The following is a 23,518-nucleotide window of genomic DNA, read 5'->3' as shown; positions in this document are numbered from 1 at the left end:
ACTTCACAAAATTATTCAAAATCACAAACTTTGCAAACTTCACCAACTTTATTCGAAAGTCGCCCCGAGCCACAAGCTCAAGGGTTTTGGTTCCAAAAGGTTCATATACATATGCCAAGTACAATTATACATTCAAATTAGGGTTTAGGTCGAGTGCGATAAAGTACACCCTCGCCTAAGTGCCCTTTTCACATATCTCAAACACATAGCAAAGAAAACACACCAAACCGGCCTGAATACTTACTCAAAATACCAAAAGTAGTACGGAAGCAAAATCGCTTCGCGCGTTCGCTAGTAGTGGGCCCCACCGGCTCCGCCTAGCTCACCGCTGTCTGAAATAGAAGATTTTATCACAAACGGCCACTAACATGCCCAAAACAAGCAAAACGGCAAAACAACACGCGCGCACGTAAATATGACAGACGGAAACGGAAACGGCAGATTTGACACTCGTTTCTAGTTTACTCATAAGTTGAGCTACGAATATCGGATTAAGGCGTATGAGACGCCATATCGAAGCTTAAAGGATGAACAACAACTGTTATGAAGACATCCAGAACTGAAACTGGAGGCTTTAGTCCCAAATGAACCAAACACAATCACTTACGAAATCTGGCCAATGCACAAATGGTCAGTTTTGAGTGCTAACTGTTTTCTATGCTACACATGGTCAAAAGAGCTGAAAATTGGCAGTTAGATAGTTCATTCCAAATGGAACAACTTTCATGAAGGTCGGCAATCCAAATTCGGAACGGAAATTGGTCATCAGGACCAAAACAGATTTCTGGTCATTTTCACGGGCAGGCCTTGTTTGCTCGGCTATATCTCAGGTTTTATAAATCCGATTCATGAAATTCCAAGGGCGTTAGAAAGCTCTGATATAGAGCTATAAGTTTGGTGTTTTGGTCGGAAGCCCAAACAGCTTGTAACTCAGTCAAATGTGAAGCCAAAGTTCCACCCATAAACTTTCCAAAAACGTACCAGAATCACAAACCGTATTTGACCTCAATATGCGGTAATGGCACCAAATTTACTACGGTTATCGGATGGGGGTGTAAGACCCACCGTTTCGAAGCTAAGAAACAGGAGTACAACAATGTAGGAGGCCACTTAGTCCAAATCCTAGCACAACTAGGTCAAATATGCAAAATACAAATCCAGAATTACCAAAACAGGTTTGCAAATCACATAAAACTGTAATGACTATAACTTAGTCTATACAAGTCCAAATGCCGAAATTCCAAAGGCATATGGTAGCTAAGACGTCCAGCTACATTTCATCAGAAGACACCAACATCCAAATCCAAACCAATTCCAGTCAAAATGGCCAATTACCAGTACAATTTTCGCATTCTGTCCAAAGCAGAACAGCTACAGTAATTTCGTCATATCTCATTCTACATCAATCCAAATGACCTGAAATTTTACAGGCACCTCAAAAACATCAATACCTACAACTTTCATGTTTGAGCAAAGTCAAATTCGGCCTCTAACCCTATGATCCAAAACCGGACAGAATTGGGGTTTTATGAACCCTAGCTTTTCATTTTCCAATCCAAATCCATAATTGGTTGCATTTATCCACAATTCACACCCACTAGAGTCATTATAGTCCATTACCATTCATCATACAAGGCCACAACATCCCATTCATATTAAACCAGAAAAATTCCCAATAAAATAAAAACTTCACCAAAACTCTTCAAATCAAGAAATAAATCATATATTCCATCACTCAAGCCACCATTAAGCACAAAAAAACCATCATTAAGTATAGGGGAAAGGTTGAAGCATCACTCACCTAATAACAAGAGAGAGGAAGATGATGGACACCTTAGCTCTTCCAAAAAGCTTCAATAAACCAACCAATATCACCAAAAGGAAAGATTGTATGGAGTAAAACTAACTTAAACTCTTGATTTGGTAGATTTTGGTCCAATTGGAAGCTTGAAAGTTGAAGAATGTCCTTCTTCTTTGAGAGAGAAAGGGCCGGCCAACACAAGGAAGAAAATGGTGATTTTTGAGCAATTTTTTGGATATTTAATCTTTTCGTGAAAAAAGTCAAGAAAGTGAATAGTAATTCTTAAGTCTTCTCCAATGAAATGGTGACACTTGTCACCACTATTAATGCATTCCTATCCTTTCTTTTCTCTCTCACATCAATCATATCTCACTCTCTACTTATCTCTTAACACCCGATAAATTTTACACAGTATCCGGAATTTAACCTAATTGGCCGAATTTTTCCGAACTTTTCGCACCAGTGGGTCCCACGTCCGATATACGTTCTTAATTTCTCAAAATCTAACCAATACTAGAAAAATCATCTAAAAACTATATTTACTCATAAAAATTATCTGGAGAATTTTCTAATAAAGAAAATGTAGAAAAAACGGGTTTTCAATCTTAACCGGAACTTAGGTTTTAAATCTTAATCCCTACTTAGGGTTTTCGAAATACTCCCAAAACCAAACGTTACCGCCCAATTAATGAATATATCAACGTAGAACGAACTGGGGCCTCACAACACCAGTTCTTTATGACTTTCCTCCATTATAAGAACAGAGTACCCATTTTGAAAGCAAAAAGGAAGTCGTTTATCGGATAAAATAAAAATAAACTCATTTTTCAATAAAACACCAACTCTTTATGACTTTTCTCCATTATAAGAAAAGAGTGCCCATTTTGTCATAAACAAGTAACTTCTTTAATTAGAAACCATCAACCCCTTACCAAAGACGATCAAATGCAACTAAATGATTTTCTTGCAAGAAAGTTGCCAAAAGCAGCTTTGTGACTGTAGTTGCTACTTTTTTTTCAACCATTTTTTAGCAAGAGGTATCATTAATGTCAATATTGAGATATAGCAAAAGTTTTTTCCGAAATAACATACCAATTTGTCATTACAAATACAAAACGAGCAACAATATATTACAACGAATACTATCAATGGTACAAAGCACAAAGATACTCAAATCAAATCCTAATTAGGCTTTAATATGTACAACCAAAATTGCCAGGGATAACAAATGCTAAGATAGACCCTATGCCGATATACAATGAGTATCATGTTTGCATTAATTGGCGAAGTCCATAATCGAAGTAGCTTGTAAGAGCTTCATAGCCAGGTTTACTACAATCCACCATCAACCTACAGAGTCCAATGGAAAAAAAATTATTAAACAAAAATTTACATTGGTAGTTAACTCCTTAACATCCTTTAATTACGGCTGTTCCATTTAGGTTACGGCTTGCTCTCTAGGGTTTCTCCAGCTTTTCTCTCGCGGGTTGGGGCCTTTGTCATGGCTGCCCTCCAGCCGGTTGCTGGAAGGCACTCCCCTTCTGTGGATTTCCAACGGAAATCATTCTCAGATCTCTTCGCAGCTAACCCTTCGCAGCCGTCATTGACGATACGAGCGGCGTCTACAACCCACAAGGGGGAACCTGCTGTTATCTTTTCGTCAGAAGATCTAGAGGCCTTGTCGGTCCCCTACAAGTTTGCTCTTGTGGGCAAGTTCTCTAGGGGCCGTCCGAAACTGGAGGAAGTCAGGAAATTCTTCCGGTCACTGGATTTGCGAGAGTCGGCCTCGGTGGGTCTCCTTGATGCTAGACATGTGATCATACGCTTGGGTAATGAAGCAGATTACCTTCGCATCTGGGCACGTGGAATTTGGTACATACTGAGCGTTCCAATGAGAGTATTCAAATGATCTCCAGCCTTTCATGTAGACAAAGAACCCTCGGTAGTTCCGGTTTGGTTCCAATTACCTAAACTACCTCTGCACTATTTCCATAAAGAAGCAATTTTCCAGATTGTTTCGGTACTTGGTGTTTCTCTGTTCGTGGATGCCGCAACGTTGGCGACCTCCAGGCCAAGCCTCGCACGAGTTTGCGTTGAAATAGACTTGCTCCAACCCAGGCCATCAAGAGTGTGGATTGGCAATGGCAAATATGATGGTTTCTGGCATAATTTTATTCCAGAAAATATTCCAAAGTACTGCTCTCACTGTTACCGCCAGGGACATGAGATGGGGGAATGTCACATATTGAATCCTGAGTTTCGTCTGCCTAGGGGGGATAAACCCCGGCAGCCCCAAGAGGGTCAGCGGCAGGTGGTGGTGGAGAACCACGCTGAGGATCAGATGGTTGGGGCCACTTCGAGCAAACCAGACGCGGAGCTGAGGGGGTTAACGGAGGGGGACAATCCTAGGGGGGTTCCACCTGTTGTTGGGCTGGAAGGGGAGACCAGATTGGAGCATGGGGTCGTGCGGAGTGGGAACGTGGGGTTGGCTGCAGCATAGGGGCGCAGCGAAGGGGGAAGGGCAGATGCTGGACCAAGTGGACAGTCGCCCGTGGCTGCGGCGGCAGTGGAAGACTGTGGTCACGCTGCTGGGCAAGCTGTGAGAACCCGTAAAAACCCTAATATTTTCCTAGGGTTTATTTCCCCTTAATTGCATGTTTTCTGCATTTTCTGGCTTAGAAATATTTTCTTAGTGGATTTTATGAGCAATTATAGTTTTAAGATGATTTTTCTAGCATTGGAGAATTTTTAGAAAATTAAGAGTAAATAGTGGACGTGGGACCCACTAGTGCGAAAAGTTCGGAAAAATTCGGCCAATAAGGTTAAGTTTCGGATACTGTGTAAAATTTATCGGGTGTTAAGGGATAAGTAGAGTGTGTGAAGTGATTGATGTGAGAGAGAAAAGAAGGATAGGAATGCATTTAATAAGGTGCCACGTGTCATTTTCTTATTGGTTGAACTTTTAAGAATTACTATTCATTGTCTTGACTTATTTGACCAAGGGATTAAATATTCAAAATTCACCAAAAAATCACCATTTTTCTCTCTTGTTTGGCCGGCTCTCTCTCTCACTCTTGCAAGAAGGAAAACTTCTTCAATCTTCAAGTTTCTACTAGCAAATCATCTCAATCAAGGCCATAAACAAGATTTCACTCCATAAAAACTTTCCTTCTAGTGCTAGCAAGTTGTTTGGTGAACTTTGTTTGAAGGACTAAGGTGCTCCACATCTTCCTCTCTCTTGTTTCTTGGTAAGTGAAGCTTGAAACACCCTACTACCTTTAATGATGGTTATATGATGCTTAGAAGTGGCATGAGTGTGTGAAAATGTGATTTATTTCTTGATTTGAAGAGTTTTGGTGAAGTTTTTATTTTATTGGGATTTTTTCTGGTTTAATATGATCTTGATGTTGGGGACTTGTATGATGAATTGTAATGGTTGGAAATGACTCTAGTGAGTGTGAATTGTGGTTAAATGCAATCAATTTTGGATTTGGTGTGAAATTTGAAAAGTTAGGGTTCTTGAACCCCAATTCTGTCCGGTTTTAGATCACTGGGTTAGAGGCCGAATTGGACTTTGCTCAAAACATGAAAGTTGTAGGTATTGATGTGTATAAGGTGCCTGTAAAATTTCAGGGCATTTGGATTAGTGTAGAGTGAGTTATGACGAAATTACTGTAGCTGTTCTGCTTTGATCAGAATGCGAAAACTGAGTTTGTATTTGGCCATTTTGACTGGAATTGGTTTGGATTTTGAAGTTGGTGTCTTCTGATGAAATGTAGTTGGATGACTTAGCTAACGTATGCCTTTGGAATTTTGGCATTTGGACTTGTATGGACTGAGATATACCGATTACAGTTTGTTGTGTTTTGCGAACCTGTTTTAGGAATTCTGGGTTAGTATTTGGCATTTTCGACCTAGTTAAACTAGGAACTGGATTGAGTGACCTTCTACATTGTTGTAGCCCTGTTCCATAGCTTCGAAACGGTGGGTCTTACACCCCCAACCGATAATTGCAGTGAGAGTTGTGCCATTACCGCATTATGACGTCAAAACCGGTTTTCTTATCAAGGCTTAAGTTAAAGACCTTTCTTAATTTCTGGTTTGCTATCATGCTTGTATATGTTTATAGAACCCTATTGGGGTTGTGAATTGGTGTTGTTTATGGCTCGGCATGGAGTCTTATTGTATGTGTTGCATGATTCTAGGGCGTGAAGGTAGTGCACGACGGCTTGGTGATCGTGGTACATGAAATACCACTTACTTACTTGGTGAGTATACTACTCACTTACTTGCTATAATGTGGCTTTGTGCTATGTGTATTTGATGCCTTGAAGGCTTAATTGGTTATTGAAAGTGATTGAGGTGAGGGTGTACTTGACCGCTCTCACCCCTTGTGATTTTCTTCATAGCTATCTACTGTTCCACTGAAATACTGCATTTGTTATATGAGATACTGAATTCCATGCATGGACACTGAATTGGGTTGTTTGGACGGTTGTCCTACTACTTTACTGTATCACTGAGCTCAACCCCGTTTGGTAGTCAATTGAATCGAGCCGGCGAGGGCTTGGTCGTGAAGATTGAATTGCCACGGGGACTGTACTGGGGAACCTTGTGGTAATGAGACCCTTGGTTCCGGTAAACTCGAGTATTACCAAAAATATTACTGAATGGAGTGCGGGCCCGGTTGGGGTATGTTGGGTGGAAGGAATGGAAGTAAAGAGTTGTCTACGGTTTGATATTTTAACATTGACGGAGAGTCAATGAGGTTGGTTCAAGATTGCAAGCGTGGAAATGGGCTCTTGAGAGCCGACCGTATCCTTTTACCGTTTTGCTTCATTGCTTATTTGTGCACTTTAAATGAAGGTTCATTCTTATATGACTTTGATTGCTTATTGGGTGGTATACCACTGGGCTTTGGCTCATTCCGTGTTATTTGTTTTCCTTACAGGGATATAATTGCTTTTGAAAATGGACTGGATAGTCAATTGCCATACTGAGCTTGTAAATGTCTTTTGTATAGCTCTTGAAGTGAAACCCTAATGTATAACGGGTTCATTTCCTTTTGATAGGCAAATCGAATGTGTACTCCTTAATGAATGGTTTTGGCATGCCATTATGGTTGTAAATGTTGATTTCCATTGTATATATATGCTTGGCTATGGTTTAGATAAATTTTGGCTTCGTTTCTTTTTTTCGTTTTTTTTATTTTGTGTTTTGACTTGTTTGCGCGCAATGGTATGTTCCGGAACGTTTTAGATTGACGTAAACCGTACCGTTAGTCCTGGCGAGAGCTGGGCAGGCAGTCCGCTAACCCCTTTGGTTCGCCTTAGGGGAAGGTGGGGCTGTCACACAAGCCGTGGTTGTGGCGGCAATGGAGGACTATGGTCACGCTGCTGGGCAAGAGGCAGCAGCAAAAAACGATGGAGTGATTGCGAGGGACGAACAAAAGCAGCAGCGGTCGGGGTTTGGGATGGATATGGAGCTCATTGTCGACCTTCGTGAGATTCAGGAGAGGATTGGGAATATTTCCCCTCGGGGTACATCAGCATTTAGACCCCTGAGGGGTAGTGCGTCGGTATTTGACACACTTCATCTAGATTCAGTTGCCGATACGTCAGTTGCCCTGCTTCAGTCACCCAGGGGAGACGAACATCTGGACGTGGCTCAGTCGAGACAACGAGGTGTTCGTGCTCGTTTTCCTTTTGACCGCACCCTACGCTCAAGTAAGTCTTCTTCATCTAATTCATTTGCCGCACTCTCCAATGTTTAAAATGCTGTTTTGGAATATAAGGGGTGTTACTCACATCCCTAACCTTTGATGGCTGACCAAACTAGTTAAATTACACTCGTTACATTTGGTGGCGATTTGTGAGCCGAAAGTGGCTTTAGATAAGATGGATATGGTGCGACTCAAGTTGGGAATGGATTGGGGTGTTGCGAATCACTGGGGTACCATTTGGATTTTCTACAAGTCGGTCCTCTCCTGTTCTATTGTTGGAGAATCGAGTCAACATATTTCGCTTCAAGTTCAATGTCCTATGTTTCCTTCTACCGTTTGTTTCTCTTTCGTCCATGCCAAGTGCACCGTGCAAGAGCGCGAGTCACTTTGGGCAGAATTGGTGCTGGATAGGCCGACTGAGACCCCTTGGTGTTTAGCGGGAGACTTTAATGTGATAGTTCATGAGGAGGAGAAGTGAGGGGGGTTGCCATTTCGACTGAGCAACGGGTTGGAATTTGGGCGGTTTATGTTGGAGGCCGGGGTATCTGACGCGGGTTTCTCCGGCTCAAAGTATACATGGTGTAATAATAGACAAGTTCGGGCAAGAGTATGGAAACGCCTCGATAGAGTACACCTCAACTTGGAAGCGCTGCAGATGGGCTCTAGCATTTTGGTACAGCACTTGGCGAGGGATCCGTCGGATCACTCGCCGTTCCTGATGTCGGCTATTAGTCGCTTGGATAACAAACCAAAGCCTTTCCGTTTCTTAAATGTCTGGACCACCAAGGGAGGGGTGTTGGAGGTCATCCGAGATGCGTGGTCGTGTGAGTTGAGCGGGCAACCATTAGGGGTTTTGGCAGCAAAGTTACAGACAGTCAAGCAGGCTCTGAAGAGGTGGTCTAAGGAGTCTTTTGACGACATCTTTCAGGCGGTCAGAGATGCAGAACGGACAGTACAGGAGGCGCAAATAGCACAAGAGCATGACTCATCAGACCATGTGCTACATGATTTGAATGTTGCCTGTGAGCGGCTAAGGGCGACTTTGGCTACGAAGGAAGGCTTTTGGAGACAGAAGGCCAGGGTGAGGTGGTTGAAGGATGGGGACAGAAATTCTCAATACTTCCATGCGGTGGTAGCGGAGAGGAGGAGCCGGGCAATCATTCATAGGATCCGTGGTGCTAATTGCGAATGGGTGGAATCGGAGGACCTCATTAGTAGAGAGGCAATTTCCTTCTTCCAGGGGCTTTTCACAGTGGAGTCGGGTAATGCCTCGTATGAGTTCTTAGACAAGGTCCCGAAGTTGGTGACGGATCGGGATAACACTCGACTTATGGAGCCCCCCACCATGGCCGAAGTCAAGCAGGTGGTTTTCTCGATGGATGGGGAAAGTGCCGTTGGTCTAGATGGATTTACAAGGCAGTTCTTCACGTTTGCTTGGGAAGTGGTAGCGGAGGATGTGTATAAGGCTGTCTTAAGTTTCTTCTGTGGGGCGGAGCTGCCACGAAGCATCACCGCCACTACCGTCGTCTTGATCCCTAAGGTTCAGTGCCCCCAGGACTTCACACAATACCGTCCGATAAGCCTCTGTAACTTTATCAACAAAGTGATCTCTCGTATTCTTTCGGATCGTCTCGCCCCGATTTTACCCAGGCTCATCTCCGCCCAACAGAGTGGTTTTGTCAAAGGGCGACAGCTCGCGGACAACTTTCTGCTGGCACAGGAGTTGGTGTCGGATATTGGGAAGTCTTCACGCGGAGGCAATGTTGTGCTTAAGTTGGATATGATGAAAGCCTATGATAGGGTGTCCTGGAGCTTTCTTTTGCAGGTGCTGCGGCGGTTCAGATTCTCTGAGACATGGATCGATGCTGTTTGGAGGTTGGTGAGCAATGTGTGGTTCTCAATTTTGATCAATGGGGTACCGCAGGGATTCTTCCGGTCCTCACGGGATTTGCGGCAGGGTGACCCATTATCTCCAGCTTTGTTTGTTATTGGGGTGGAAGCCCTCTCTAGGACTCTGAACGCTTTGGTCGAGCACCGTCAATTCCATCCATATAAGGTTTCGATTGGCTGCCCAATTGTTACACATTTGGCGTTTGCAGATGATGTGGTCATTTTTACCAGCGGGTTGAAGTCGTCTTTGCGTCTCTTAATGCGGGTCTTGGAAGATTATTGTGCTGTCTCGGGCCAGATGATTAATAAGCAAAAGAACTATTTTCTGGTACATCCCCGGCTATCCCCGCTCCACTGCAGAATTATCAGGCATTCAACGGGCTTTCAGAAGAGGGATTTTCTGGTGAGATACTTGGGTTGCCCGTTATTCGCTGGGCGTAGAAAGAATGAGTACTTTGGGGAGATTTGCAAGGGCATTGCCAGCAGAATCTTGTCGTGGAAGCAGCGAATCCTCTCGCCGGGGGGAAGAGTGGTTCTGCTTAAGCACGTTCTATCCTCCATGCCGATCCACTTGTTGGTGGCAGCGTCGCCTCCCAAGGGAGTCATGCAAGAGATGGAGAGAGTCATGGCGGCATTTCTCTGGGGCGCGTCAGAGTTTGGATCACGGTTTCACTGGATGAGGTGGGCAGATCTATGTCGTCCATATAGCGAAGGGGGGCTGGGTCTCCGAAGGCCAACGGAGGTGTTTCAAGCATTTTCCATGAAGCTATGGTGACATTTCAGACAGGGGCGATCTCTTTGGGCATCCTTCCTTGCTGCCAAGTATTGTAGAAATCGGCACCCCTGCCTAGCGGAGGAGCGGATAGGGAGTTCGTACACTCGGAGACGTATGTGTGAGGTCCAGGGGGTAGTGGAGGACAACATCAGATGGATTGTTCGATCAGGAACAATGAGCTTTTGGCATGACAACTGGGTAGGGTCCGGTCCATTGTGTCATCAAGTGGAGGTATTCCAGAACCAGCGGGTAGCGGACTTTGTTACAAGCGGCGAATGGAACGTTCGGTTACTCTCACAAGCTCTACAGCCGGAGCTAGTTCGGCTAGTGACGGCGATTCTTCCCCCAACGCTTCTGGGGGAGGATAGGATGGTGTGGATGTTAACCCCCACGGGGGAGTTCTCGATGGCTTCGGCTCTATCGCTGATACGCTCCCAAGCTAATAGGTCTCTCGGAGCCACCTGCATTTGGCACAGGTTCTTACCAATCACAATCTCTTTTTTATGCTCCGCCTCCTTTCAGATAGATTACCCCTACTTGAACAGTTACGACATTTTGGAGTTCAAGGTCCTTCTCGATGCGCCTGCTGCGTCAACCCTTAGGAGGAACGATTGAACCATGTGTTTTGCACAGGGGAAGCTGCCCGGCAAGTGTGGAAGGCATTCGAAGTCCCAGATGGGAGGAACTCTCGTATCTGCTCAGCCCGCCATATGGCAATTGCGTGGTGCATACGCCCAGTGCCGAACAGATACTTGGCTTTTGTCTATCGCCTCTTGCCTTCTTTGATCTGTTGGGAATTGTGGAGAGCAAGAACTACTGCGTTAATGCAAGGAGGAAGATCAGAGGGGGGTGTAGTCGTTGCCCGGACCTTGTCGAGGGTGAGGGATCTATTGCACTTACAATTCCCTTCGCTATCATGGGCCCATGGCTCTTGGGGGGATTTGCACGCGGACTTGGCGGGTCGGCCTAAACGGATGCACATTTGGCCTGTGAAGTGGGTGGCCCCGAGAGGAGGATGCAAGTTGAATACGGATGGTTGTTCTTTGGGCAATCCAGGGCTCAGTGGAGGGGGATGGCTTTTACAGGATTCTCAGGGGGGCTTTTTGTTTGGCTTTTCCTGTTTCCTTGGCGTCACCACCAGCCTCCATGCTGAGTCACAGGCCATACTATATGGGGTAAAACTGTGTGTAGATCGGGGTTACATGGAGATCCACTTGGAGGTGGATTCATTAATCCTGGTTCAGATTAATAACACATTGCTTGTGACGATCTGTTGCGGCATCAGAGTTTGTTTCGATCAATAACACATTGCTTTAGGGAGGCGAATAAACCATCAGACAGGTTGGCTAAGATGGGTGCTGATCGGGGCAGGGATGTTTTGTTTGAGTCCTTTGCAGAGCTACCCCCGATGGCGCGTGGTGACATACGGATGGATAGGTCAGGCTTACCTAGCTTTCGGAGAAGGATTTTGTAGCTTTTTCTTTGGTAGATGTAATCGCTCATGCGGGGGCAAGATTCTCTTTCTTGCAATAAAAAACTTCTAAGAAAAAAAAAATACATTGGTAGTTAGATAAATTAAACATGCATTAGCCTACATATATCAACTAAGACATTGATCCTCATATTGTTGCATGAAAAGAAATGAAAATGAGGGACTTTAAAAGAAATGCTAAGGATCACTTTATTAACCACAAGTACAAAATGTGAACTGAATTTCAAACTACAAGTTGGTAGCATGTACTTAAGATGAAGAAATCATTATGACCCCAATTGACATGAAACCAATTGTAAAGTAACGCCAAGGCTGTTTCCTTTAACACAAAAATAGTAAATGCATTCACCCATTGTAGCTCATTCAAAATTGAGAAGTAGCTAAGCAAGCGTAACATTTGGACTTGGAAAGCATGAAATGAACTTGGAAAAAGGAATTAGATTTTACTGCCAACAAGGCTTCTAAGGTGCAAATAGCCAATGTGATCCTTTTTTTCTAATCCTTATTATTTTTGTCCAGTATGTTCACTTAAAAGAAAACTATATTCTATTTACTAGATCTTTAGTTAAGAAATAAACAAAAAATTAAATCATCAAAAAGCAAAAGACCAAAGGCATTAAAACTTGCACAAACATTCAGGAGGAGGAGAAGTTATCACCTAAGAGAATCACATGCAGCGCAATGAAATCAATAGAATTAGCCCAAAGGAAAGGAAAAAATATGCTTCACGAATGGTCCTACAACACCGAAACACAAAACAATAGATAATGATGAACCACCACAACCAGTCCAAAGACAAGCAAAATCACCTACACCATCAATCCTAATCACCAACCGGAGTAGAAAATCATCCAAAATTTCAGTTAAGTCACCGAATAAATAAGGCTTAAATCTTAGAACACGTCATAATCAGTGTTTAGCATTCAAAAATTGTGTAAGATACAGGGGGTTTGCGACAACAAAAGGGGACAATTAGGGCTGGGCAATGAGAGGTACGGAGGAATGGAAGCGAGAGTGGTAAAGAGAGGAGATTGAACAATACAACAAAGCAGGGGAAAAATCAAATCGTGGAAGGAAGAATTCTAGTATGAAAATATGTTGGAGACTACCTAAAATCTTAGATTTGAAATTTTGACGGGCCGTTTTCATTTTGCCTTCCAGTAAGACCCATTTCTCTACTCCAACTGAGATGTCCATTCACTCTAATCCACTGAAGTTGAAACCTACAATTTCAAAAAGTTTATCTTGCGATTGTTAAATTGAGCAAAAATGCAAGAAAAAAGCAATTGACAAAATAGAGATGAAAATAACATATCTGCTTAAAAAACCTACACCATCGCTTTTCCTTGAAGTCTGCCATTGCATCAGAAGGGTCTTTAAAGTGTGTCCATCATTGTATAAATTCAGATATAGATGCTAGAGAGGAAGAGGGGAACCATATGTCTACGGGAAACTAAAATTGATAGAGAGGGTAAGAGAGATAGAAGGAGAAAGGTGCAGGGGAGGTTGCGATTGAACTTTCGAGGGCTCTGATCTGAGAACAATATTTGGGAAAGTAGCCTTGCAAGTATGGAAGGCTTGGAATTCATGTGGTGCTACGCTTGACAAGTGCTGTGCCGGGAATGGTTAAAAAATTTTCAATGTGTGGCTCTGCTAAAAATTGGAAAGGAGCAAAATTTTAAAATTTTCACAAAAAAGCACCCATGATTTCTCACCAATAACATAGAAACTTTGGCCCACTAGAATCAGTATTTGGAGGGAAGCTTTCCTGCACTCCTTTTTACGAGAATTTTAAGTGAGAAAAGTCCTTGCCCTCACAGAGTATATGATGGCTCCAATTTTTGGTGAGGTATTGTCCTTTTTCTTGCTATAAGCCTCTTAATAGCGTCAAGCTTTCTACTTCTTGCTAAAGTTGTTGTCGCTAATACCCTTTTTTGTTGTAGTGAACAGAGGAAAGTCATAAAGAACTGGTGTTTTATTGAAAAATATATTTATTTTTTCATCCGATAAATAAATTTATTTATGAAAAAATGGGTACTCTGTTCTTATAATAGTGGAAAACTATAAAAAGCTGGTGTTTTATTGAAAAACAGGTTCATTTTTATTTTATTCAATAAATAATATTTTTTTTAGAAAATTGGGTACTATATTCTTATAATGGAGGAAAGTCATAAAGAACTGATTTTTTATTGAAAAAAGAGTTTATTTTTATTTTATCCGATAAACAAATTTATTTATGGCAAAATGGATACTCTTTTCTTATAAGGGAGGAAAACCATAAAGAGCTGATGTTTTATTGAGAAACAAGTTTATTTTTATCTTTTCGATAAATAAATTTTTTTTATTCGATAAATAAATTTTTTTATGGCAAAATGGGTACACGGTTCTTATAATAGAGGAAAGGCATAAAGAGTTAGGATTTTATTGAAAAATGGGTTTATTTTTATTTTATCCGATAAATAATTTTTCTTTAGGAAAAGAGGTACTATGTTCTTATAATGGAGGAAAGCCATAAAGAGTTGATTTTTTATTGGAAATCGGGTTTATTACAATAAAATTCCAGCCAACTGTGACCCATTTTTCCACTAACCTAAGATAGACGGACTAAATCATTGAGTTCGTTAACCACAGTCAAAATTAACATAGAAACAGCTGACTCAAATTAGTCAATCCTTTATGGCTTATACCAAATCAATACTAGGAAACTTATTTGAAATAACAATAAAATATTTTATAAATGATTAAAACTTAGTACATTAGTTAGTAAGTACTCGTAACATACTTGTATAATGCATGATTATATGTATAATTTAATATTCTTTTGTACTTATATATTTTAAAATATTTTGTGAAAAATATTTTGACCTTTCACATAACCTTAGAAAATAATAAAATTTTATCATATTATAAAATAATAATTTTATCTTATTATATTCATAGGTGTTAAATTATAAAAATTGTGATATAGAAACAAGTGATATTCTACATGTAACTAGGAAGATTTGTTGTTATTGTTATCCAAACTTTCAAACTTTTCAAAAATTTAAAATGATTACAAACTTATGATAAGACAAAATTTTATTACACATTTTACCAGGTTACTTTTCATAGTATTTTAAAATATATAAATACAAAAAATGTTAAATTATACGTATAATCATTTATTATACAAGTATATTATGAGTACTTGCTAACTAAGGTTTATCCCCACATTTGTATAGTTTGTTGTGACAACCAGGTTCATCCCCACATTTGTTTGAGTTTTGATTACAATGGATATAACCTATTCCCTCCAAACCCCAAATTTTGAATTATAACATTCAACCAAAACATGCTCAAACTCTCAGGCTTGGTCATACAAGGACAGCTAGTGTGAATATCCGTGCTACGCACGGTACTTACATTATTAAAATAAATTGAAAGATTACCATTTTAATTTGAAAAAAGTTAAAAAAATTATACCAACATAATTAAAATTTAAGATTTGTCTAACAATAGTTCAAAGTATGACAAAAACTGTAAATCATTCAAGAATTGTGTTTTTGCAGAAGATGCATCTTAAAATAATAATAATAATTTATATTAGAAAATGAATGATATATGGATAGAAATAAATATAATTGCATTTTTTTTATTTTAAAATGAAATACTTACCAACATTATGCATTCGATTTGATAATCTTGTACAAAGGTGCGAACATTTTTTACACCAATCAACTTTTAGTATGAAAATTAATATTGGTGGTTTAATTAATTCTATTGAATTTTGAAAAATTCGTACTACAAAAAAAGTTCAGCAAGACTTGTATTTTTTTTGAAGTGATTTGCTGAATCTTTTTAAAATATTTCATTGGGATCACTATGGTGTGAGATTCGCGTTGTGATCAATTATTATTTTTTCTTTGTAGTTTTGCAGGTTTGAAATTAAGATGCCATTGAAATCAATAATGGAACCAATGGGGGCTAATGGATGTCATAGCCCTCCTCCCCAAGTTTTAAAAATTTTAATTCATATTATATAAATATTTGTGTAAAATAAAACTGGCCCTCCAAATTTATTATAATTTTAGTTTATATTATGAGTATATATATAAGTATATATGTATGCGTGTGTGCATCAAATAACTACATTTGAGTGGGATCACCATAGTGTAAAATTCATTTTGTGATCAGTTATTTTTTCTTTTGTAATCTTGCAGGTTTGGAACTAAGACGCTATTGAAATTTGTTTCGATAGAGTGTTATTGAAAATATTATTTGAAATAATTACAATAGCACTTTTTGTGATATGATATATGTGAGATAAAAATGTGGGTTGAAAAATGTGTTTATGATGTAAGTAAAATATTATTTGGAGAAATCTGCCATCCAAACATTCCCAAACTAATAGGGGCTAATCGGGGCCATAGGTCCCTTCTTCCCAAAGTTTTAAAAATTTTAATTCATATTGTGTAAATATTTGTGTAAAAAAAAAGTTACCCCTTCCTTTTTATAATTTAAGTTTATATTATGAGAATATATATATGTGTGTGTGTGTGTGTGTGAATTAACTACCTTTGAATTAATTTTTTATTAAAAAAATTATTTATTTTTAATCCCTTTATAATTTGTGAATGATTGTGAGAGTAAAATATATTATGACAATAAGATATGTTGAATTGTGAAAATTGTAATTTAAACAGACTCCTAAATTTTGGATATTTGACTTTCGTAGTTGCGAATTTATTAAATTAACAGTTAGTTATTACTATAAGTGATATGATAAGTGTCAGTAATAAATGTGAGATATGAATTAGAATTTGCAGATATCATTTTACAGGGATGGTTATTATCCGTTAGTTAAAGTTTAGGAGTTTGAATTTTATGGGGTTGTGGAAAAAACGTGAGGGAAATGTGGAAAAAATATGAGCATGATTATAGGATTTGTAGGGGCAGTTACATGATTAGTTAAGAGGTAAATATTTTTTAATTATAAAAATGTAAAATTCTATTAAAATAGCATTCAAACTTTTGACAATTTTGGAAGCTCCTTATCCAAAACCCCCTCAGCAATATATATAGATATAGATACTAAACGATAGTTATGGTAGCGAAATAGTTTTTACCTAATATAACATGTTGTTGCACTTTTAGCGATCATTTGATTTATTGTTGGACCTATTCACCTAAATAGAATAACACCTAAAATTATAGAAGTAAGTTTCCTATCTAAAATAGTAAGTCAAGTGTAATAGATTAGTAACTTTTATACCTCAAAAGATAAATTTGAATAAATATAAAACTTAATTTTTAAATAAATAGATTACTACTTTATATCCCAAACTTACTTTTAAAAGAGTAATTTTAGTTCAAATAACAGTAAGTTTTTATACACAAATAGTAATTCTTACTAATAACATGGCAATAAAAATGATTAAGGATCAAAATTTACCATTTTTTGGAATGCACGTACAATTTTTACATTAAAACCTTATCTCAAAGTAGTATTAGGAAGTTTATTTGAAATAATGATAAGATGTTTTATTAATGATTAAAACTTAGTACTTTAGTTAGTAAGTACTCATAATATACCTATATAATAAATGATTATGGGTATAATTAACAAATCAGATTTACGGGTTTTATTTAAAATAAAGTAATAATTTATTCATTATAAATTTAACACCTGAGGTTGGAATCCATAATTTATTCATTATAAATTTAATGCTTAAATTTATTAAATTCTTCATTTTATATGCTTACAGTGTTTAACTTCTCCACCAAGCTTCGCGCCCTTTTGCCTGCCCTTACTTTTGCGTAGGACCCTCTCACTTTGCACGTTGCTTAATTTAGGCACTCAACATCTTACTTTTACGTGCGACCCTCTCACTTTTCAAGTTGCTTAATTTATGCACTCCACATTTCACATTTACAGTTACAATCCCCTTCAACGCAGGTTGCAGGTCACAACAACCCTTTACACGTGCTCATCCAAGACACTCTCCCTACCATTTGTGGCCACAATCACTCAGCCCCGCCTTTCCACACCTCTTCTTTGACTAATAAACATACCACAGCAACATCCATTTGCGCGGAGGTTTTCTAGTTCTAGTCAAACTCTAGATAGCCTTTGGTTGAAGATTTGGAAACTTCTATTATCTTTATTAATTTTAGTATTGAATTAGGAAACAGAAGATATTATCTCTGCTTTGGTAGTTTCTTCCTTTTATTTAGGAAATATGTTTTATTAGTAGTAGTAGTAGTACTAATACACTCAGTCATAAACTGAGTAAGCAAGCAATGCACATCTATTTTGATGAGGAATTCTTTGATCCTGTGTTTTAGTACATTTTTGTAATGCACATCTAGTTTGACCCCTTGCTCATATATTGTAATATTCTCTATTAGTAAAAATAAATATTTTTATCGTTTCCAGAAAAAAAAAAGAAGTAGGAAACTACAAGAAAAAAAGGACGGCCCGTTTGATTAGTACTTCGATAGAAACAATTTGAGGGACTCTTTGCCTTGGCAAACGAGGACAGCCGCTCAGTTCTCTTCTTTTCTTTTGGTTCCTTCAATATTAGACACTTATGAAAATCACTTTCATGAACTCATGCAAATTGTTCCTGATGATAAGCAACTAGATTTCTCTTTTTTAGTTGAGGAATAACAAAAGATTTGGTTCATCTACATCTGTGAAATCTAATTATTTTTATTAATTTTTTTTATTCATTAGTATTCGTATGTTTTTTGATTTAATTTCTTATGATTGTTTTGTTATTTGAATATTAAGGAGTCTCGATATTTGAATTAACTTGGCAAACTAATGCCAATTACGATAGTTAAATTTGTAATTGTTTAATTATCTTAAATTAGTGACGACTAATATGATTGGTTTCATGCTAGAGAGACATACGATCTAGTCTAAATAAATCATGATTGCATGTTTATTGATTAGAATAGGACTTTTCTAGTTTCTAATGCAATCAAGAAACTAAATTCTACGAGCGTACCTAAGGTTGTTTCTTGGTTAGAGAAATAGTTAATGGACGTACCTTAACTATCGAAATAGTAAGAAAAGTTGATCATCGCGTGTTTGATAACTATAAACTATTTATTAGCGAATAGGTGAAATAATTATTACATCAATGAACAGTTGTAAGAACCACTTCAGAAATTATATCCTTAGCTAGAGCTTGCATATTGTTGATTTAATTTTAATTCTTTTATTTGCCAGTTCTTATTTAAGTTGTTTGTTTAGTTTAATTTCAATTTTCCAAACTTCCCCAGTTAAGTTTCACTTGAAAAGAAACAAACTTCCCCCACTCGTTTGTACTTTTGTGAGTAATAATTTATTATTACACAGTCCCGATACCTATTAAATATGTTGAGTACTTTTCTTCCAGCTTATTAGTAGTAAATGACTAAAGAATCACTAAATACATTAGGTCGACAAATGATACTCCGCCATAGGCAACTTGGAAATAAAATAAGGGTTAGCTACTTTTCTCAAAATAATCTTTTGTTTAATCGGCATAAACATGTTATTGGTTTTGATAGTTCATCAATGGTTGTTAAGGCTATTATAAATATGATTAGGACGGCATCTCTTTCTTGGGGGACTAAGTGTCTGTTTTCTAACATAAAAAAGTGCTGAAACTGAATTCATTCAGACATTCAGATGTTTTGGGTGTTTGATAAATAAAAATTTTTTTGCTGAACTTATTAAGTGGTGTTGAATTTGTATGTATTTTTTTCAGCACAAGGATCGTAACTGAATGCTTAATTTGATAAGAATCAAAAGATTTATTTCAACTATTTTATCTTATCTACCAAATCTATCATTGTTTGTTAATTACATTCAAAATTCTTATCTAATTAAACAACCTAATATTCTCTATCCAAAATCTTTATCTAATTAAACAACCTGACATTCTCTATCTAATGGCTTTTTACTTCTATTTTCTCCTTATTTAATGACTTTTTTACAATTTCTCCATGCTACTCATATCTGTCTACTCTTTATCTTTTTCCATCTTTCTACTCTTTCATAATTTTGTCATTTTTTTCCTTCCAATTTTTTTTATTGCTATCGTACTCACCGATCTCAAATTCATTATTTCCAAGGTAGCGTCAACATTTTTCCATTGAAGTAATTAAATTTCTATATAATTTGGTGTGAATTTAAAACTTGTTTATTGCAGCTTCCTTTTGCTTATATTTGGACTTTTCTTATCAAACTCTGATTTAAAAATATATTTGCACTGATATTTGGACTTTTCCATAATATATTCCTTCTTTTATATTACTTTGATTTAAAAATAAATATTGCAATTTTCATACCTAACAATTTTAAGCTAATTAAATCATAGGTTCTATTTCCTTTTTGGATTAAAAGATAGAAGGGCAAAATTGTACAATTTAGCTTATTAAGCATTAAGTTATAAATATTTATCAAACAGTATAAATATGTTCAACATTAAGATTCAGATATTCATGTATCTCTTTTCAGTGCTTAATATTCAGCAAATTAATTGTTTCAGTATTCAGAATTCAGAATTCAGAATTTAGATTCAGTTTTGTCAAACTGAGTCTAAATTATATATTCTCTCTATTCCAGTTCATTATTAGTCAAAAATTGAACGACAAAAATTATTTAATACGTTAAGTCTATAGATGATGGCCCATAAGAAAACAAAATGTGGCCTGATTAGTGTTTTCAAGCTAATGTCATTTTCTCCCATAAAAAAAATAATTCCAAGTTTGCACTTTAGTCCCTAATATTGTTGTTTCCACTTTAGCCCTTCTAGTAATACACATCCATTGTTTGAGGATTGAAAAATTAAAGACGACATTGCTACTTCTAGACCAAATGATTTGCTTATATTGAACACCCTAAAAGTATAAGGTGCATTCACTTTAATTTCTAGCTTTATCTTTTTTTAATGGGGCAAGAGTGAGATTTAAAAAATAGGAAGGAAGAATAAAACCACTTATTTCTGGGGTTCTTTGGTAATTTCCAACTATAAGTTTGTGTCAATTAACCCTTTTCAGTCAGTAGTCAAGATAATTATGTTGTCAAAGTAACTAAAGTGGCGAAAATACCCCTTGCACTACCATGTTTTTTTTTAACACTTGTGAAAACAATATAGAAGAACAACATGCCTCTATGCACCAATATTGTTGTTTATCGTTTTCTTTTTTCCATACCTTAGTTGATGTAAAATCGTATCATTTTAAAAGAAAAGAAAAGCACACCAGACATGTTTTGAGTTTATTTTAAATAAGAGAGACCCCAATCCATCTAGTATTCATTCACCTTTCTCTTTTTTGCCTTTGTTTCTATTTATCTTCATCGTCGATTTTTCTTCTTTCCCCATTCTTTGAATTATCATCACCTCAATGTTCGTGCTAATAACTTCAAAAATATAAACGTAAATTTAAATTAAAATCGCTTAAACAAGCTCGTGCTAGCAACTCATTGAAAACATAAATTACTTATGTCACTATGTTCCTTAAATCTTTGAAAATGGAAGAATGTATGAATTGGGAACATAATGATGCTTTTGGCATATGCTTAGCTTTTTAATAAGGACTATTCCACTTTACACCCCTAAACTTGTATCACCTTTTCACTATGCATTTTAAACTCCAATTTTGGACACTTTGTACCTTAAACTCTCAATTTTGGATAAGTTACACTCTAAACTTTCAAGTTTGTCCCATTTAAATCCAATCAATGATGACGTACCAAAATTAATGAGATAAATGACAATGCAAATTAATGACAATGTATCATTATATTCTAACCATAATTTCTTGACTCATTTTGACCATTTTTAGAATATTATTGTTGATTTATATGGTTTGAATCAATAATATTATTAACAAAATTAGAGAAATAAAAGATGATGCAAATTAATAACAATGTATCGTTTGCTTTTAGTTGCAATACCTTGGCTCCTTTTGAACACTTTTAGTAAATTATCATTGATTTATAGGGTCATCTATGCCATTAATTTTGCCAACTTTATCATTGATGGGACTTAAACACGACAAATTTGATAGTTTATGGTGCAAAGTATTTAAAATTGAAAGTTTAGATTGCAAAGTTTAGAGTATAAAATAAAAAAAATGATATAAGTTTAGAGGAGCAAAATGGAGTTAGTCCTTTTAACAATATTGATAAAAAGAGTAAAAGGTATATCACAAGTTTCAATAACATAAAGAGTAAAAGTATATCACGATAATCCTGACAACTCCTTTTGAGTACACTCACCAATGGACTCTTACCATGTGAACAAATTTTCGCTTAATCTCTATCTTATTAATTTTTTTTAAGCCTCACATCTTTGCCACTCTAACTTTCACTTAATCTCTATCTCATTAATTTTTTTTTAAGGCTTACATCTTACACCACTTTAACTCTTTCTAAGAGATCCCTTATTTTCATTAACCGGTCCTTGCTTCCTTTCTTTTTCCTCCAAATCTTTGGATTTTAGTTATTTTCTTCTTTTCTAAATTTTTAAAGTTTTTTTTGGGTGTAGGTAGATGGTCTTGAATCTGGAATCTCTCATTTATATTTTTGGATTTTAGTTATTTTCTTCTTTTCTAAATTTTTGAAGTTTTTTTTGGGCGTAGGTGGATGGTCTTGAATATAAAATCTCTCATTTATATTCCCTCACATGTACTATCCAACCCATCCCTCTTACCTTAGTTAATTTCTTCTTAGACACTCTTAAAACAATAAAATTGCCTAAAAATTAAACGCCACATTAAAAAACTTTAACTTTAGACTAATAACATACTATCTCTCATACTTTTTGACTTATGCTGATTTTTATCCAAGTTTTTTATTTATTGGCCAAACGAATTATTTTGGATAAATAATCATCAAAATACACAAAAAATAAAAAAACTAAGGTAAAAATCAACATAAGTCAAAAGTGTGAAAAATAGTCTATTATTAGTCTAAAATTATAGTTCTTGATGAGATATCGTTTTTTAGTAAATTTTTGTTGTTTCAAGAGTTTGCAAAATGAAAAAAGAAAGAATTGGAAGACTTGGAGGAAACCAATAAAAAAAAAGGGAAAACGATCGGTGGCATTTGGTGGGGTAAAAAGGAAAAAGGAAGCACGGAACTCTAGAGAATAACAGAGGAGTAGAATAGTTCAACAAAATAGGAAGGGAATTACACATAGTTATTAAACCCGGCCCGACCCGGCTCGATGGTTCAACCGGTCAACCCAGTGAACCGGCCATGAAACCATACTAGGTTTGTAATTGGATCTTTTGTACACCAAATCCGTTGATTTTTCAATGGACCGACGGTTCAACTGATCAATTCGAACCTCAGATTTCAAGCATAAAAGCTACGCGCACTCACCACTAGCCTAGCAGCTCACTTGGTGCTTATTCACTCCTTCTATATTATATATTAGATTTTTATTCTTATTTTATTTCTTCAAAACAATATTTGTTTGGAATCTTTTAATAAAATTTTATTATTCTCTAAATTCTATAAATTATGAAATGGATTTAAAAAATAACATATTACACAATTCATTTTAAAAACAAATATTATTCTTAATATCCTTTTGTGCTTAAAATTCAAAAATAAACTAGATAATTATACTTAGATAAAATTTTATACTTGAAGTTTGGTGGATTACTAATTAAATTTAGGTTTTGTTAATTCTTATAAGAATTAATGATTCTATAATAAATTGGACTAACTGAGTATTTACTATAACATATCAAAAATTATAAAACATAATATTTAAATATATGTAATGACCCACCGGTTGGACCACTCACCCACTGGTTGAACCAGTAACCCGTTGAACCACCTCTTTCACC

Source organism: Coffea arabica, chromosome 9c (genome assembly GCF_036785885.1).
Source record: "Coffea arabica cultivar ET-39 chromosome 9c, Coffea Arabica ET-39 HiFi, whole genome shotgun sequence".
NCBI classification, from domain to species: Eukaryota; Viridiplantae; Streptophyta; class Magnoliopsida; order Gentianales; family Rubiaceae; genus Coffea; species Coffea arabica.
Note: the sequence above shows the minus strand (reverse complement) of the source record.